This window comes from Lactuca sativa, chromosome 3, assembly GCF_002870075.4.
Source record: "Lactuca sativa cultivar Salinas chromosome 3, Lsat_Salinas_v11, whole genome shotgun sequence".
NCBI lineage: Eukaryota > Viridiplantae > Streptophyta > Magnoliopsida > Asterales > Asteraceae > Lactuca > Lactuca sativa.
Window position 1 is genome coordinate 210,245,866 of NC_056625.2, and position 18,689 is coordinate 210,264,554.

Genomic DNA, 18,689 nt, shown 5'->3' on the forward strand with positions numbered 1-18,689 from the left:
ACAAGATACAAAGTTTTTTTTGTACAAATCAATTATGCATAACAAATCATTAATACTTGCCAAAATTTTAAAGACTTGAATTAAGGAAGGTTATTAATAAATTAATTTGGAGTAAAATAACAATTTTAAAATATTAAATTCATCAACATAAGTTAATTTACATTTCTTATACTAGATACCGATAATAATTAATTCACATCAAATGTGTAAACATACAATATAAATACAAGTTCTAAACATGCATATTTTAATTAAAAATTACAATTTTTCTTATTACACAATAGCTAATAACAAAATCTAAAAATTATTTTCTCGTTAGAAAACTATTTATCACCACTGCTTTGTGCAGACACACAAGATTTTATTTTATCTATCATCAAAATCTAACAAGATGATATGTTCTTGTAATTGTGTGCGAGATTTTGGTATTTTCGAGGAAAGATTAATTATTTGGAGGTTAAATAAGCAAGACAAAATTGCAAGAATGGTTCCTGTGGTATGTCCAAAATTGCTACTTTGGGCCAAACTAGTTTGGAATAGCACCAATAGTCCAAAAGCTTTTATTTTGTTGTGGTTTTGGTCTAAATCAATTTAAAAAATCTAAAAATGACGGATTTGTCCTTTTCCGCTTCTTTTTTGCTTTATCTTTTTGTTATTTAATTATTTTCTAACTAAAAAAATAATAAAATAAAATAAAATATCTCTCTCTTAAACACACAAACCCACCTTCTCTCTCAATCCTAATCCATGACATCCTCCTGATTCGAATAACTATTGCATTAGAACCGGTACCTAAATCCACCTACAAACCTTCGTTCAATTCTGGACTCTGCTTGATCACATCTTCCACCATATCGATTATCAACTCGGTTTCAGGCCTTGGAATCAGAACTCCTTCTTCGACACTTAGTACCAAATCCTCTAACGGTCACATCTTGTAATATACTGAAACAATTTTCACTTTTCAATTCTTTGCTTCCATAAAGAGTAAAGATCACCTAAATAAGCTCTTAATTGTGAAACAGTGTTGTTTTTGGAGTCGTTAACAGATAGTAATGTTTTTAGGTTTTCTAGAGCATATTCAATCAGAATTGAGTTCTCTGTGTAAAATTTCGGAGTCTGGGCCGTTATCTAAATCTGTGAAAGATGAACCGACAGATGATGCTAGGGTTTTCGCCCAATTCTGGCAGTGTTGTAGGTCGGATAAGGTTCCGTTGAAGGTGTGTTGTCGGAGAAATAAGGGAGGTTAGGGTTTAAGTGGGAAATGGAAACAAATGAAGAACAATAAATGGGCTTGAAGCAAATATAGCGATTGACGATTCTTGATGTGAATGTAGTTGAGAGAGAAGAGAGTCGTGCCAAGCTCGAGAGATTCAAAACCCTGATGAAATCAAGCTTGTGGAAATATGAATTTATATGGGGGTTGCTTGAAATCGCAAAAGGATGCTCTCTTTGTGTGTATAAAGGGTGAGAAGTGAGTGGGGTTTTGGAGTTTATGATGAAATGAAGAAGGGGAGGAGATTAAAAGGGTGTGTTCTTTTTAGGAAGAAGACGTACGGAGAGAGAGAAAGAGAGAGAGAGAGAGAGAGAGAGAGAGAGAGATTTTATTTATTTTTTAGTGAAAAACTAATTAAATAAAAAAACAAAAAACAAAAAACAAATGGAAAATGGCAAATCCATCATTTTTAGATTTTTTAAAATGATTTGGAACAAAAACGCAGCAAAATGAAAACTTTTGGACAATTAGTGTTAGTCCAAACCTGTTTGGCCCAAAGTAGCAATTTTGGATATACCACAGGACCATTCTTGCAATTTTGTCAATAAGCAAAAGAAAGAAACAAAATCAAAGCAAAAGCACGTCGAACACAACTACTCATCCTCTCTCTCTCTCTCTCTCTCTCTCTCTCTCTCTCTCTCTCTCTCTCTCTCTCTCTCTCTCTCTCTCTCTCTCTCTCTCTCTCTCTCTCTCTCTCTCTCTCTCTCGGCCACTTGTCCCCCATTTATTGGCCGAGTCTTTTTTTCCACCCACCTTGTTTTCTCGCCATAATGTTTTTTTTTTTTTGAAAAAAAACTACCTAAAAAGTTCAAAGTTCTTAAAATTTAATTATTTAAAATAAATTTGAAAAAAAAAATTTTGTTTAATTTTTATAAAAAAAACCTACAAAATAGTTTATCCAATAATAATGAAAATTTAAAGAATATTTCTAATAATTATAATAGTGACTTTCTAGAAACATTTTTTTAAATAATTTTTTGAGGTGTTTATTTTTTAATTTTATTAAATTTTGTTCTTATAAAATATAACGAAATGTTTTATATTCAAATTGAAAAAACAAATACTATTATTCTTCATATTATTATTTTTGTGAGTTTGTGAAAGAAAATCTTTAAAATATATATTGTTAAGGATACAAACATTTTTTTAAATGATTTTAATTTTTATAAAAAAATAAGACGTGAAAATTTTCGTTCTAAAAAATGAAAATCAGTTAAAACTATATCATATATCATATATTATCAAATATTTGAAAATAAATTTTTATAAATAAAGTCTTTTAGATATCAAACTTTATTTTAAATGATTATAAGTTTTTTCTTTTTAAATATTGAACATAATATAATCTAAAACGAGATGACTCAAAACATTTATGCTTCAAAAAAAAAGATATGATTCAACATATTTATAATCGATCCATATATTGTTATGATCTAAAAATATTTTGATTAAAATATCTTAAGATCCTTAATTATATATTTTATGATTCTAAATTAAATGATCTGAAATATATAATGTTCTAAAACTTGTTTTTTAAACAAAAAAATAATTTATTTAAAGAATTTATTAATCAAAAATCATATGATTCCAAAATGATATAATCTAAAATACTATAATTCAAAATAATTTGATTTAAAATTTTATGATCCAAAAATAATAAGATTCAAAAAAAAGTATGAACCCAAAGTATAATGATGCCTTATATTTTTATTATTTAAAACTTTATAATTCTTAAACATTAAAACACAAACCGATATTTAGATTAAAAACAAAAAAAAACATCAGCAATTAAAAAAACAATAAAAAAAACACTAATAACATCAAATATATAGTACATACATTAAAAAAAACACAAAACAAAAAAAAAATATTTTAAAAAAAATAGAAAAAATGAAAAATAAAGTAAAAAATAAAAAATAAAATAAAACTATAAACCTTAAAACCGAGAATATATATATATATATATATATATATATATATATATATATATATATATATATATGTAAATTAATTAATTTTTTTTAAATTTGCTATTTTTTTTTTCAAATATAAAAAAACGAAAAAAAAACCCCACTTAAATCACATTCCATAAAAGTTGGTTGCATGTGATTAAATCCCCGAGTTCATATTAAGTACTATGGACTTGCGTTGCATGCTAACGCGTCACATCTTAGTATTGAGTTTGATGTTTGTGTCATTGACGAAATGGGTGGTGAATAATGGTTGTTGTTGTACTCACAATTTTTGAGTTCTCACAGGATCCACAAGATATATATATATATATATATATATATATATATATATATATATATATATATATATATATATATATATATATATATAGAGAGAGAGAGAGAGAGAGAGAGGAAAGATCATTTGAGAACCTATAGTTTTCTGATAACTAGAGAACTAAACAAGGGTCGTTAGATCAAAATAATAGAAGGTTAAGATGGTTTGTGGCATTTTTGTTAATACTTGGAAAAAATAAAATTGGAAAAAATAAAACACAGGGGTATGATTGAAATGAATCCGGGGGGGGGGGGGGGGGCGGGGGGGGGGTGCATTTTAGTGATATCAGAAAACTTTTCTCCTTTTTTCTCTTACTATCCTCTTTCACGTCGTCTTCTTCACCGAATCTATAACACCCATAAAATTCGAGCCAATTTAAAACTTTATAAATCATTTGAAACCCTTCAATTATTACAATTTGTTTTCAAAATAGTTTATGTATCAGAGTTCCCAGAAATCATAATCATTAATCGAGGAAGTGTACGGTCACACATTTTCCTTCCCGCAGCCATCCGTTGAACCTGAAACAATAAGCCAAAAGCTTAGTGAATTACCCCCAAAATACCCATACATACAACAATACACATACAATAAGAACCAGCATATTATGGGTCCAGCTAACCGTCGGGTTGGAATACCCCAGGCCCTCAACCAACCGGTTGGAATGCCAACATACTATGGGTCCAATCATCCTCGGGATGGAATACCCCAAGCCCACAACCAAGAGGTTAGAATGCCCACATACTATGTGTCCAATCATCCTCGAGATGGAATACTCATGGCCACAACCAACAGGTTGTAATGCCTAGGTCTATTGGCTTTCACACAAAGCAGATAAGCCTCAACCGCCAAACAAACATGTGCACATATAACATGCTATAGACGGACAAACCGATCTAACATATCATAACAACATAACAACCTCCTATCTACCAGGATACTGATCTAACGGATCATAGCAACATATAATATCCTGTTTACTAGGATCCCGATCTAATAGATCATAACATCATAATAACATCCTCTCCACCAGGATACGGATATAACAGATCATAACAACATATAATAATAGGATAACGATCCGAAAAGGGCTGGCCTTTGTGCCATAGACCCTTGAGTATAGTGAGGATAACTCACCTTGCAACTGACGCGCTGAAGAGATAAGCTCAACTCTCGGATCACCGTTAAAAACTCCACCACCTATATCCACCATAGAACCATATCCATAAATTTCCAATTTCCCAAAATGCCCCAGAAGTCTAGAAGTCATTCTTGGTCAAGGTCAACAGTCCATGTTGACCTAAATCCTTCGGTGGTGGATCGACGGTGTACTAGTCATGTCTTACTAAAACCGGGCCATAGTTATTGATCGTCGTTGGATTCTTTCCACTCCGGTCGAGATCTCTCTTCTTTCTTACTTTCAAGTTTGTTACAAATTTCGAATGTTTTTATTCAAATTTCTTTTTGATAACATTTGACGGATGGTGGAATTGACCAGAGGTATTTTGCGATTAAGGCCGGAGTGAAAGAAAAAATGGTTGAAGCTTTCAACATAAACGACTTGGCTAATGATGTTTACGAGCATAATTTTGGGCATCGGCCATTTTAGGTATGTTATTGATTTTGATAATACAGTTCACGAGCTATAACGAGCCTATGGTAATTCCTTATAATGATTGCATCACAATTTTTGTTGCTTGCTCTTCTTTCAAGTTCAATTTTTTGATGAATCGATACAAATATATCAATTCATAACAATGTTTATAAAAATGGATCAAATAGTTACCTTTTTTCATTTGGGGGATGAATATAGGGCAACATTCAGACCTTAACTCCTGCTGATCTTGATCGTTACAAAGCAAACATGTGGCTTCATTCACCACCATGCCAACCTTATATGTATAGACTTTGGTTTCAGCTCACAATGAAAATGTAAAAAAAATAGTGTCTTCAAGAACCATAAATGAGGACCAAAACCTTTTTTGGAACCAAACTTGCATTGCAAAAATCAGCTTAACTTAGGGACGAAAAACGTAATTTACTCTCATAATAATATCTAACATTTTGCATGAAGGAGCTGATGGTGATGATTGTCCCTGTACTTTGAGTTTGTGGTGCTTGAATCCAACTCTTGTGTAATGCCCCATTTCTGGTATGTAATTTAAATATAGTATTTTCCTTCCTTAAGAGAAACTCGACGATTCAGTAGCCTGAATCGTCGATAAGAGATGGGTTTTGCACGCGTCTTTAGTAGGCGACTCGAAGAGTCCGTATCCCAAACTCGGCGAGTCTGTTAGTCTGGATGAAACCCTGAATCCCAGGGTTTTTACCCTATTTAAGCGTCATTATAGCCTCCCACCCCAGCCTCCAGCACCTTTAGAGCATTTATCTGCAAAACCCTAGTCCCCATTGTTGAGCTTAAGTGTTTTGTGATAGCTTGGGAATTGTATAAGAAAAAGAAGGAAAGAAGATCAATAGAAGAGAAAGCAGATCCAAGAGCTAGCTTCCATCTACTTCATATTTTGGTAATAAATTTATTACCTTGCTTATTCTTCCATTAAACCCTCTTTTATGCTTGTTTATGTCTCTTTTGGAGCTTTATATGATTCAAACTCGAGATTTGAGCTCTCCTTTGGATGGAGGCCATAGATCTGAATGTTATTGAGCTCTAGAAACTCAATATATCTACCTTTATGCAAATATAGAGTTGTTCCAAACCCTAAGTGCTTAGAGTTGGATGATTTTGGTGTTTTAGCCCCATTCTCATGTGCATGCACGTAAAGTTGGAAACTTTACATGCAAAACCAACCCTAGAAGCCCAGATCTATGAATTGGATGCACTGAAATCGACTAGAATCGACTGTATAGTAATGGCATACAGGAGACTCGGCGAGTTGGCGGCCCAAATCAGCGAGTCCAAGGCAATCTTCTTGCCTCAAGAACAGACTCGACGAGTTGTTCATACAACTCGACGAGTCACAGTCTGGACGTATTCGTATGATGAAGGAGAACTCGACGAGTTGTTCATACAACGCGACGAGTCGTATGAAGTTAGATTCAATGTTAGTACGGAAGAAGAACTCATCGAGTTTTGCAAAACTCGACGAGTTGAAGCGAGTAGAGGATTAGAAAAGGTGTTAGGGACTCGGCGAGTTAGCAGCCCAACTTGGCGAGTCCGGTTAACTGAAAGTTGACTTTGACCAGGAGGTTGACTTTGACCAGGGGTAAATTGGTCATTTTTCCCTAAGAACAGTTACCAGTATCTGATTTAGTGTTTATGGGATTTGTAGTTGGGGAGTTCGGGAGCAACAAACAGTCAGTTTCAAATTTAGCATATCAGCAGCCAGCTTTATGAGGTGAGTTTCCTTCTGGTAGGAACGGGTCTATGGACACAATGTCGGCCCGTTTAGTTAGTAGTAGTTTTGTACATCGGTCTGATGAAGTAGTTCAGTGTGCTTGATGTCATTGTGATTCAAGACTGTCTCTGTGTTATCTGTTCCGGATGTCGGTCCGACGCAGTATGCAGTATATGTGTTTATGCTAGTAGTTATGATTATGCAATGCTATGTTCAGTTAGTTTCGGACTTCGCTCCGATGTAGTTTCTGGACTTTGGTCCGATGTAGAGGGCAAGGCCCTGCTTAGTTCCAGACTTCAGTCCGATGCAGTTTCCGGACTTCGGTCTGATGCAGAGGGCATGACTCTGGTTAGTTCCGGACTTCGGTCCGATGCAGTGGGCAAGGCCCAGCAGTTGCTTTATATTTTATTGTATGGTATGTGGTAGTTTCGGGGAGCTCACTAAGCTTTGTGCTTATAGTTTCAGTTTTGGTTTCAGGTACTTCCGCTAGCAAGGGGAAGAGCTTGGGATGATGGCATGGCACACACCACCATTGCAGTTTTATCCTGGGAGTTTTATTATGATATTTTGATTTGATATTGACTTCAGTTTTGATTTGATACATTTACTATGGCATTTTGGGACATAAAATGCATGGTTTTATTATATAACATTTGATGTTGTGATTTTTTAGTAATGTTAAAACAAAATTTTTTTGGTTGTATTTTCGGGACGTGTCATCTTATCTTCAAGAACAATTTTGATGCTTCTCTTTCAGTAATTTTAACATCCGGGTAGGTGACCATGTATTCATATTCTATCTAAAATTTTATTTATAAATACAAATTTTTTATTTTATTTTATATTATTACAGGAGTCTATCACCAATGAGTTCCTTTCAATCTGAACTTGGGGTTCAGTTTGGAACATCTCTTGAAGCTCCTCATGTTATCAATGTGGAGTCACAGGTACGAATAAAGTTTCTTACCTTTGTTTATTCATTTTTAAACAATTCTATAATCTTTCTTATTTAAATGACGGTTTTACCCATTATGCTGTAGTTATGGACGGGCATGATTAACAGTGGGCGGGGGTAATTACCCATTGAATGCAAGTTACAAAACATCCAAGGGCTATGGTTTCCAGGTAATTTCCAAAGAGGAAAAAAATGGAAACGATTCCCCATTTATTTTGATTATAAATATGATGTGATTGTTTGTTTTTGTTGTGTAGGATGCACTTGGAACATCCCTTGAAGAAATATGCAAAGTTGTCCCTCGTGGCTATTTGGTGTTCTTCCAAAGCTACAAACTTATTGACAAATTCCGCAGTCGGTGGTCTGAAATAGGTCAATGGACTCCCCTAAATGCACAAAAACCTGTTTTTGTTGGTGAGGTTATTCTACAATATGCGTTAAAAAGCAAAACAATGCTTCTATTGAAGTCATTTATTATCTCTAATAACTCATATATTTAGTTTTTGGTTTGATAAAGGAGTGTTGTTTTTTGTGTTATTACTTATTAGAGCCAAGAGGAAGCTAGGATGATTTTAAGCAAGTTTTGAGTGGTTATTACGATACAATTCGTGGCAAGAAACTTGCAATTGGGAATGGGAGGAGAATGGGTAAAAAGGTGGAAGCAATATCATCTTCTAAAGGGAACGATAAAAAGGGAGCTACATTTCTTGCTGTCTGTCGAGGAAAGGTATATTGCTGATGTGTCATTTGCATCATATTTTTTTTTAACTTTTTTAAATTGATAAAATGTTGTATTGGAACCAACCTCCCCTTTATTGTGTCGTTGATTTATATACTGAAATTACTATGACCGGATGTACATGTGTCAGAATTAATTGACTTCTCACATGATAATGCTTTTGCGATTGTATCCTTTATGTTATTAATTGCTTCTTAATTCATTATGATGATAATTTAATTGCTAATATTTTATTCAGAGCATAGTTATACTTCTGGTACCCTTTTCCGTTTTCAATATGATCCTTCACTATACCACCTGTTACTTTGATAATCTCAGATAATTATAGGGATTCCTTTTCCAAATGTGTAAGATTCTCTTTCTTGTTTTTTGAATACATTTGCACCCTTGAAAGGATATTATGTATTTATGTTATATTCAAACCGTTATATCATATGGTGTCTTTCACAGCCTGCCGATTGCTAGTATTGTGGATTAACACACAAGAAAAAACCAAAGAAACAATGAAATAAATGCTTCAGTATACACACACATAGTTTTGTTTCTCCATTTGTGGTTGTCTTTTTCTTTGATCTCTCTTCATCTCTATATCGATCTGATTTGGTTCAGGTTTCTGTGGCTACCTAGGTTTAGCGAAGGGTTGAAATCGCTTTCAATTTTTGACTTTTTGATTCAATCTAATTGGCGATGACCAGGCCTCCTGCCTCTAGTTTCTGCGTATTGTAAGTTCGCATTAAAGTAAAAATTCTAATTCATGTTCTTCATCTTCAATTGAAGTTGTTCTAAATTTCTTGTTTTGTAACTTGTTAAATGAAATGAGACCTTGTATTCTGATTGTTCTATATTAGGATGATGTTAAGTTTTCTCTAGTTAGGGCACCTTTCTTCCTTGCGTTCATCGTATAATGTTAACCATCTTTCTATTTATAATTCTAGTAGATTGAGAAGCTTTTTGTTTAGCTGATGGAATCATTGGTCACTAAAAGTGCTATTATATAGGTTCATATTACTCGAATTCACAAATCACCATGAAATGTCAATGTATAAGTAATTTTGGAATTATATGTATAATTATACCAATATTGGTATCAATTTGCACAAAAAATTATAAATTTGAGTATATTTTTTCTTCATAATAAATATAAGCATTAAGGTGACGCGGACAAAATCTACAGTTGTAGAAGCAGAGGTGGTAAATGAAGGTGATGTGTGTCACAACTAGCAGTTTTAGCTAGGAAAATTCTGTTTTTTCATGTAAACATTAGTAGTTGTAATACTAGTACTCTAAGTGGATATCATGCTATATGCTAACATGAAATGATCCATTTGAATCCAAACTTATGATTGAAGTTCAAAACCTAATACAATACATCTCACATATTCAACTGTGGGTTGGAAACTCTAAAAATCCCGGTTCAAGTTCATTATGGACTAGGATCCTCTTATTGGGCCTAATGGACCAATAAACTTTCAAACTGACTATTTTAGGCCTAGGAACCCTATTTGGGCTCTAATTGGACCCACGTCCATGAAACTAAGGTATTTTGGGTCATGTGGGCCTAGAATGATCCATCTATCTCTAAAGGGACATAATGGGCCATAAATAGTTTCATAACCCCTAATGGTCCATAAACTATATTCATGGGTTTCATTGGGGCGTGAACCCTCATTTGGGCCCAATAGGCCGAAAAATATTCATATTGGGCCTCATAATCTTGAACTAAAGCAAGGAAAGGCCCAACCCATTTCATTTCCTTTTTCCTACCCCCTGTCTCGGCCCAACAACAAAAAAAACAAATGGTAGGGAAACGGGGTAACACCTCATTAATATTTGGTTGATATCCATGCAAGAGTGAATGTGACCATGCAACTCTCACATTATCCTCTTCAATAGTCAACCTTTCTCCTCTCTTATCTATCACTCTATCTCTGGGCCTCTCTCTCACTCTCCAACCTCTCTCACATTTTAAACTCAACACTTATTCTCTCAACCATTCAATACTCTTCCACTCTTCTTATCTCAAGACAAATCGTGGGTATTAGGTGGGTTCTCAATAGGATCACTTAAAACTTCACATTATGGTAAGATCTTACAAACTCAAATTTGATATACTTTATTCTAAACTCAATTACTCCTCTCACACACATGTTCTCGTGAATCATGTTTCCAAAAAGCATCTAAGTTTGAAAATTTCCTCAAGAACACATCTTGGGCCGAGATCTCATCCATCCTTCATCAAAAACTAAAAACATCAAAGCAAGGTGAGTTCATACCCCCTATTTTCAATTTTTTCCTTGTTTTGGGGGAGAATACAAGTTGTTTGGTGTAGATCTATGTGTGTATGCATGCATTTGTGTGTTTCTTTGGTTACATATGTGTTTATGTGCTGTAAAATTCATGACCAAAAAAAAGGGTTAAAATACATCAAGAATACCTGATGATATTGGTATAAGATAACACTTATTTCAACATATCTCACAAGAAAAAGGGTTAAAATACATCAAGAATACATGAATCTAAGAAAAACATCATGAAAGGGACTAAAAATGACAAAAGTGACAAAATATGGATTGTTTATGTAACTCTCGACTAGTAAGGTGTTCAAAAGAAACTTTTTGCTATAAAATGGCTAAACTCGACATTTGAGACCTTATAGGGACCAAAAATGTAAATATTTTTATAAATGGGTCTTATTTTCGCTTCTCACAGTTTTGGGCCCAAAATTTGTAATTTTTGGTCTTTTATGGGTTAAATTGACATTTTCAGGGAAGTCGTGTCAAAAATGTAAAATTTTGATAAATTGGGTCAACGTTGCAAAATTATGAACATTTGGGCCAAAAAGATGAAATTTTCTATAAATAAGCCGAAAATGTATATTTTCACAAAGATCAAGCCAAAATGATATTTTTGACAAAAATGAGTTAAAAATGTAATTTTTACCAAAAACTAGCCTTAAATACAAGTTTTGTCCAAAATGGGGCCTAAAATGTTATTTTTACTAAAATTGGGCCTTAATTGTAAGTTTTTGGCTTAATGGGTAAAGAATGTCAATTTTTACCAAAGGTGGGCTTTTTGTGCTATTTTAGTAACTAATTGAGCTAATAGTAGCAAAATAATAACGAACTAGCCTTACATGTGAAATGGGCCTTAGTTGTCCTTTTACATATATTTTGGGCCCATGTTATATAATCTCATTCCTTCGAGCCTGAAAATGACATACGTGTTTAGTGAGCCTCAATGGTTTTCTTCCATGGTTCATTGGGCCCGGAATGAGTTTGTATGTTTCTCTTCGCATAAAATTTGTCACACCCCAAAACCGGAACGGTGGAAACGTTCAGGGGTGGAGGACGTCATGTTTAGTATCACGAGGTATGTATACGGTAAGCAAGTACTGAACAACCATTTCATTTAGAAAGAAAGTGTTTACAATGTGTGTGTTCATAAAACATAGAATTCATACACAAATAACAAAACAAGACTTGAAGCTATAATGCTCCCTCTTCTGAATCCCCAACACGAGCACCTGTCTAATAGTCTCCTGAGAATACAAGTTATTTGAAAGAGTTGATCAGCAATTAAGCTGGTGAGTTCATAAGATTTTAGTGATTTGAGTAAGCTGTAAAATGTGGTTAAAAATGTACATGCACAAGTGATGTAAGCTGTAAGTTCTATTTTGAAAAGTTCGCCTGTTCCTCTAGAAAATCCTATATTTCCTACTTGAATGAAAGTTAAGTAAAATGACACTACAAGCCTTTCTATGCGTTCTTGGAATTCCTTGGGCATTCTTGATTGGTGCTGAACTAACTATAGTGCAAATTCAAATCTCTTTGGTTAATAAGGTCCAAAAGGTACTAAGTGGGTAAAAGTTATATATACTCAGAGTAAATAAACAATCGATTGTGCGCATCTGCCCTAAGCTCACAACCCAACGGGGGACAGAAAGTAAGGCGGATAGCACGCATTCCATTGGTTATTAGATCGTTGTCATATATAACCCTGGTGTAATCACTTGTTACTCATGGAATTATTTGTAATGGTTCCTTTATATCTAACGAAAAGTTGTTTTAAGAACACCTATATTTCTTATAGTAAAATATTGACTACAGTGACTACTTTTATAATAGCTTTGTTTATACTGCTATACATAATCTAATATCGGGTAGAAAGTTAATTGGGTGAATCGGCCCTAAGTCCACAACCCAACAGGGGACAGGAAGCAAGGCGGAAAACACACATTTAAGTATCTATTGGGTATTAGTTTTATATATAAACATGGTGTATAAACTAAGGTGTTATAGAGTTATTCACCTAAAGTCATTAAGTGTATACTGGCTTAATAAAATGGATTAAGCCCTTATCTGGGAAGTTTCTAGTTTTGTATACCCAAAAGTAATGACTTTGAAAAGTATGTTTTGTATTAGAAAATTTGTGCTTTGACTCTGTGTCCTATAACCTGATCCATACCTGGTACCCTTATGATGACTTAATGTTATACTAAGCATAAATATATATAGATTCGGGTAGATAATGTCACACCCCCGAACCAGACGGCGGAAACGTCCGAGGGCTGTTGTGACTTAATTGAATACCATAACATTGAATATATATGAAACATAACATCATTCGTCACCAGACATTAATATAGTACAACCGATAAAGTTTACATTGAGTACATTGTTTTCACATTACATTCCCAAAAAAACAAATTGTCCGATTCATAAATAAACAAACTGCAAGCCATCACTGAGTACATTTTCCTTTGGTTCACTTGTTACCTGAGAATACAAGTATTTTGAAAAACGTCAACATATGAAATGTTGGTGAGTTCATAAGCGGTATTTGAAAAACAACGTTTTGTATTATTTTGAAAACCACCAGAAAATCCGATATTTTCTGAAAAGAGTTTCTGAAAAAGTTTGTGAAGATCCATAAGTATGCTTGTTTGTTTCTATAGTTGTAATAAAAACGTTCATTATGCTAGTGTACTTTTCGAAACTGTATGTATTGTATAACCCTAGGAAAACCCGATGTTTTCCTAATACTTTGAATTCCATGTAGTTGTAGAACCATCGCGAAGTGTGAAGTCATTGATTCCAGACGACGTCGGATTATTGCGCATAGTGAATTGTTATAAACACGCGTTACACAAATGGCCAGTTCACAACTTATACTAACGATCCCGTAGGCGTCGTCCATACTATTCACGTAATCCAACCACCCTGACTTCTTGTAGTCCCACATCCGAAGAGAAATAGGGCACGAAGACCTCGGTAACTCCGTTAGCCGGTTGGGGATAAAAAAAAAAGAGAACGAAGGGTCCTTGACCCGATTCGCATTTGAATAACCGACTTTACTAGCCGTACCATAGGACCCTTGGGGACCAATAGTATAAAAGCCATTGAAAGTCCTTTTACATTGTGTTGGGTCGTATAAGGCTCAACAACTCGTAAGGTTGAAGTCTTCGGGCCTAAAGATCAGGTCATCGGGCTAGCTAGGCCCAACAAACAAGATTTTAAACTTTTGGGCCCAAAGATGGTGCGTCGACATCTGTGCACTCTCACGTGTGTATTAAATTCCCAAATGTTACTTATGTGAATCGAGGTATCGTTGTGTTAGTAGTTTCGGATTGTTATTGATTCGAGACCGAATCAATTCGTTTAACAACGATTTTTGGTATTGTTGTGTATTGTATTTCGTCGGTAGTTGCGGTGCCAATATTTGATCACGATGGGTGTATTGAATTAGCCTTGAAAAATTTCTGTTTTCAGCCCCTCTTTATTTTGTAAATTTACTTTTTCAACCCTTTGCATAAATAAATTTCCGGTTTAGTCCTTAAACTATTTTTCTTGGCATTTTAACATCAAAACTTATTGGAATTGATATTTTTCAGCACATTTTTAGTTAAAAACAGTTTTAGTCCCTGAAAATACAGTTTTCTCGGTTGTAACCCTTCTCTTTCGCAGTTTTTACAATTTTGGCCTAATTTGGAAAATTTTTGCAACTTTGGTCCTTTTTAAATTTGAAAAGCATTTTAAACCTTAGAAAAGGACTTGGAACACTAGTAGTCCACTGTTTTACAGAAAAACACAGTTTTGGCCCTTCAAAAAAGAAAATTTCGCATATTGGGCCCTATTGGGCCGAAAATATCATTTTTAGCCCATTAAGCTTTAATTTATGTTTTTAACCTTCCAAAAAAGTATATTTTCAGAAAATACATTATGGAAACTGTTGACTCATCTCACCCATCAGAATTCGAAATATTTCATTTTGGGCCCTTTAACTTTATATTTTTAACATTTTATGTCCAAAAATTGAGTTTTTAGCCCAAGGAAAATGTTATTAAGCCATTTAGCTATTTTTCTTGGAACACTTTGTATGTAGAAATATATTTGATGTTAGTATCATTGAACATAAAGTATGTCTCGATTTTTAGGGGTTTATGGCTAGATCCAACATTATAAACACACAAAAACACACATATAAGCATAGAAATCATACAAGGCATACAAAACACATATAGATCTACACTTTCACTTGTATTCTCCCCCTCCCCCCCCCACAAAAATTATAAAACAGAAAAATAGGGGATATGAAGCTCACCTTAGGGTGTGGTTTCGGTTTTTGAAGAAAAGATGGAAGAAAGCTTGGTGATTTTTGGCCTTAGCACCCTTTTCTTGAAGATCTCGAATTTGAGGTGGTTCTAGGATGTAAGATCACGATTTTTGCATGGATTAGGAAGAGATTTTGATAAAACAAAGAATCTAAGTCATAGATCCAAGCATAACCTTACCTTAGATGTAGAGTTTGTGGAAATATCCTCTTGAAAGCCTCCTAATTTTCGAGATTTTTGAGTGGAGAGGAAGGATGTGTTCTTGAGTATTCTAGAGAGAATTTGTGAGAGATTTGTGTATGTGTGTGTGTGTTTCGATCGAGAGTGAGGGAGGGAAAGAAGAAGTGATATTTGAAGTGATATGTTCCTAGAAGTATGAGAGGTGCCTGGAAACATGTTGGATATAAGTGAGGTGGCATGCAAATAGCCAACTCTTCTCCATTTCTTCTTGGACTTGGGCCTTGGGCCGAGAATCTTGAAGGAAAAAGGAAAATTTGGGCTTTTTGCCCCTAAGCCCAATATTAGAGTTAGTTTGGGTGAGTTTTAACCTAAAAGAATATAGTATGATTTTTACATTTTTGTTGGACTAGTTTAGGTTATTCATGGATCAAGGCTTTTAATTCATTTCATTCTAGGCTTAAAATGGCCCAAAATGTTGAAATAAATGATTGTGGGTCTAATTAGAGCCCAATTAGGGTTCTAAGCCCATGATAGTCAAATTGGAAGCTTATTGGTCCATTTGGGTCCAATAAGGGAGTCTTAGTCCAAAATGGACCTAAACAAGAACTTCTAGGGTTTCCAATTGTTTGATGACTATTTGTAGTACTTGTATGATGTATTTGATTGAAGTTTTTGATGTCATAATAATAGGTATCACACATGCTCTTAAATTTTTGTTTCAACATTTACTTGAGTGTATAGATTACATGACACAAAATTTCTAGTTGTGACATCATCCCCCCATTAGAGGGAATTTCGTCCCGAAATTCTGTTTGAAAGCTAAATTTGAGTATGCTAGAATAGGTGAGGGTACTTTTGCTTCATTTGGTCTTCGCGTTCCCACGTGAATTCTGGTCCACGCTTTGCGCTCCACCGTACCTTCACGATCGGGATGCGACTTTGCTTAGTATGCTTCACTTCCCTGTCCATGATTTTAATTGGTTCTTCTACGAACAGGAGATTCTCATTGATTTCGATTTCGTCAAGTGGGATAACGAGGGTTTCATCTGATAGGCACTTCTTCAGATTAGAGACATGAAACACGGGGTGTACACCGTTTAGCTCTGCGGGTAGTTGTAGTCTGTATGCTACCGGACCTATTCGGGCGACGATTTCGAAAGGTCCAATGTATCGTGGGTTCAATTTTCCCCGTTTTCCGAAACATATAACCCCTTTCTAGGGTGAGACTTTCAACAGTACTCGATCACCGACCTGAAATTCTAAGGGCTTTCACCGTTTATCAGCGTAGCTCTTTTGTCGGTCGCGCGATGCTTGCAATCGAGCTCTGATTTGAACGATCTTTTCCGTGGTTTCGCGAATGATCTCCGGTCCCGTTAGTGCTTTGTCCGACGTATGTGTTTTTGCTAGCTGGGTGTCACCTACTTCAGCCCAACATAACGGTGATCTACATTTACGCCCGTACAGTGCTTCGAAAAGAGCCACCTTGATGCTCGAATGATAACTATTGTTATATGAGAACTCGATCAAAGGTAGGTGGGTATCCCAAGACTTCCCAAAGTCTATCACACATGCACGAAGCGTGTCTTCAAGCGTTTGAATGGTTCGTTCACTTTGACCGTCCGTTTGTGGGTGATACGCGGTGCTCATGTCGAGATGAGTTCCCAGTGCCTTATGGAGAGATTGACAAAAGCGCGAAGTGAATCTACTGTCTCTATCCGAGATAATAGACACTGGTACTCCGTGGAGTCTCACGATCTCTCGAATGTACAAACGTGTCAATCTTTCCATCTTGTAGGATTCTTTTATATGCAGGAAATGGGCAGACTTCGTCAGTCGGTCGACTATTACCCATATGGTGTCCAGTCCGTCCGACGTCTTGGGTAGCTTGGTCACGAAATCCATAGAAATCCTCTCCCATTTCCACTCAGGGATTACCGGTTGCTGTAACAATCCTGAGGGTTTCTGGTACTCCACCTTTACCTTGGCGCACGTAAGGCACTTACTAACGTAGGTCGCAATTTCCGCCTTCATGTTAGGCCGCCAATAGTGTTGTTTAATGTCCAAATACATCTTGTCTGAACCGGGATGAATGGAGTATCGTGTCTTGTGGGCTTCCTTCATAACAACCTCCCTAAATCCTCCGATTTTTGGGACCCAAATTCGGTTCATGAAGTAGTATACTCCATTCTCCCTTGCCTCAAGATTCTTCTCCATCTCGCGTAATGCCTCGCTAGCACTATTTTCCGTCCTCATGGCCTCCGACTGGACTGTTGCAATTTGAGTGGCCAGATGAGATTAAATGGTTATCGAGAGAGTTTTCGCACGGCGATTAGAGTACTCCTTCCGACTTAATGCATCAGCTACCACGTTGGCCTTGCCTGGGTGGTACTTGATCTCGCACTCGTAGTCGTTTAGCAATTCAACCCATCTTCGTTGTCTCATGTTCAGCTCCTTCTGGTTCAAGATGTGCTGGAGACTCTTGTGGTCCGTGAAGATGGTGCACTTCGTACCGTACAGGTAGTGCCTCCAAATTTTCAGAGCGAACACCACGGCTCCCAATTCTAGGTCATGGGTCGTATAATTTACTTCGTGCGTCTTTAGTTGGCGGGATGCATATGCTATCACCCTTCCACGTTGCATGAGAACGCAACCTAAGCCCTGATTTGACGCGTCACAGTAGACTACAAAATCTTCCGTTCCTTCAGGTAGAGATAGTACAGGAGCGCTACAGAGAGCTTGCTTCAAGGTCCGAAATGAAATCTCTTGTTTGTCTGTCCATTTGAATGGTATGCCCTTTTGCGTAAGCGAGGTATGTGGCTTGGCGATCTTAGAGAAGTTTTGAATGAATCTCCTATAGTAGCCCGCTAGGCCTAAGAACTGACGAATTTCTGTGGGCGTCATCGGGGTTGCCCATCCTTCAACAGCCTTGACCTTAGAGGGATCCACATGAATTCCATCTTGGCTAACTACATGGCCTAGGAAGTTCACACTCCGGAGCCAGAACTCACACTTGGAGAGTTTGGCGTAAAGCTTTTCCGATCGCAGAGTTTCTAGGACTTGTCGGAGATGTTGGCCGTGCTCCTCTTTGCTTCGAGAATAGACGAGAATGTCATCGATAAAAACAATGACGAAGTTGTCGAGGAACGGTCGACAGATTCGATTCATTAGGTCCATAAATGCGGCAGGTGCATTTGTTAGACCGAAAGGCATTACGACGAATTCATAATGTCCGTAGCGGGTTCGGAAAGCGGTTTTTGGAATATCCTCTTCCCGGACTTTGAGTT

At 35.9% G+C, this 18,689-nt stretch overlaps 1 pseudogene; it reads right to left on the reverse strand.

Moving 5' to 3' along the window:
• Positions 1–586: 586 nt before the first annotated feature.
• Positions 587–1,503, reverse strand: LOC111877705 (uncharacterized; annotated as a pseudogene).
• Positions 1,504–18,689: the final 17,186 nt, after the last annotated feature.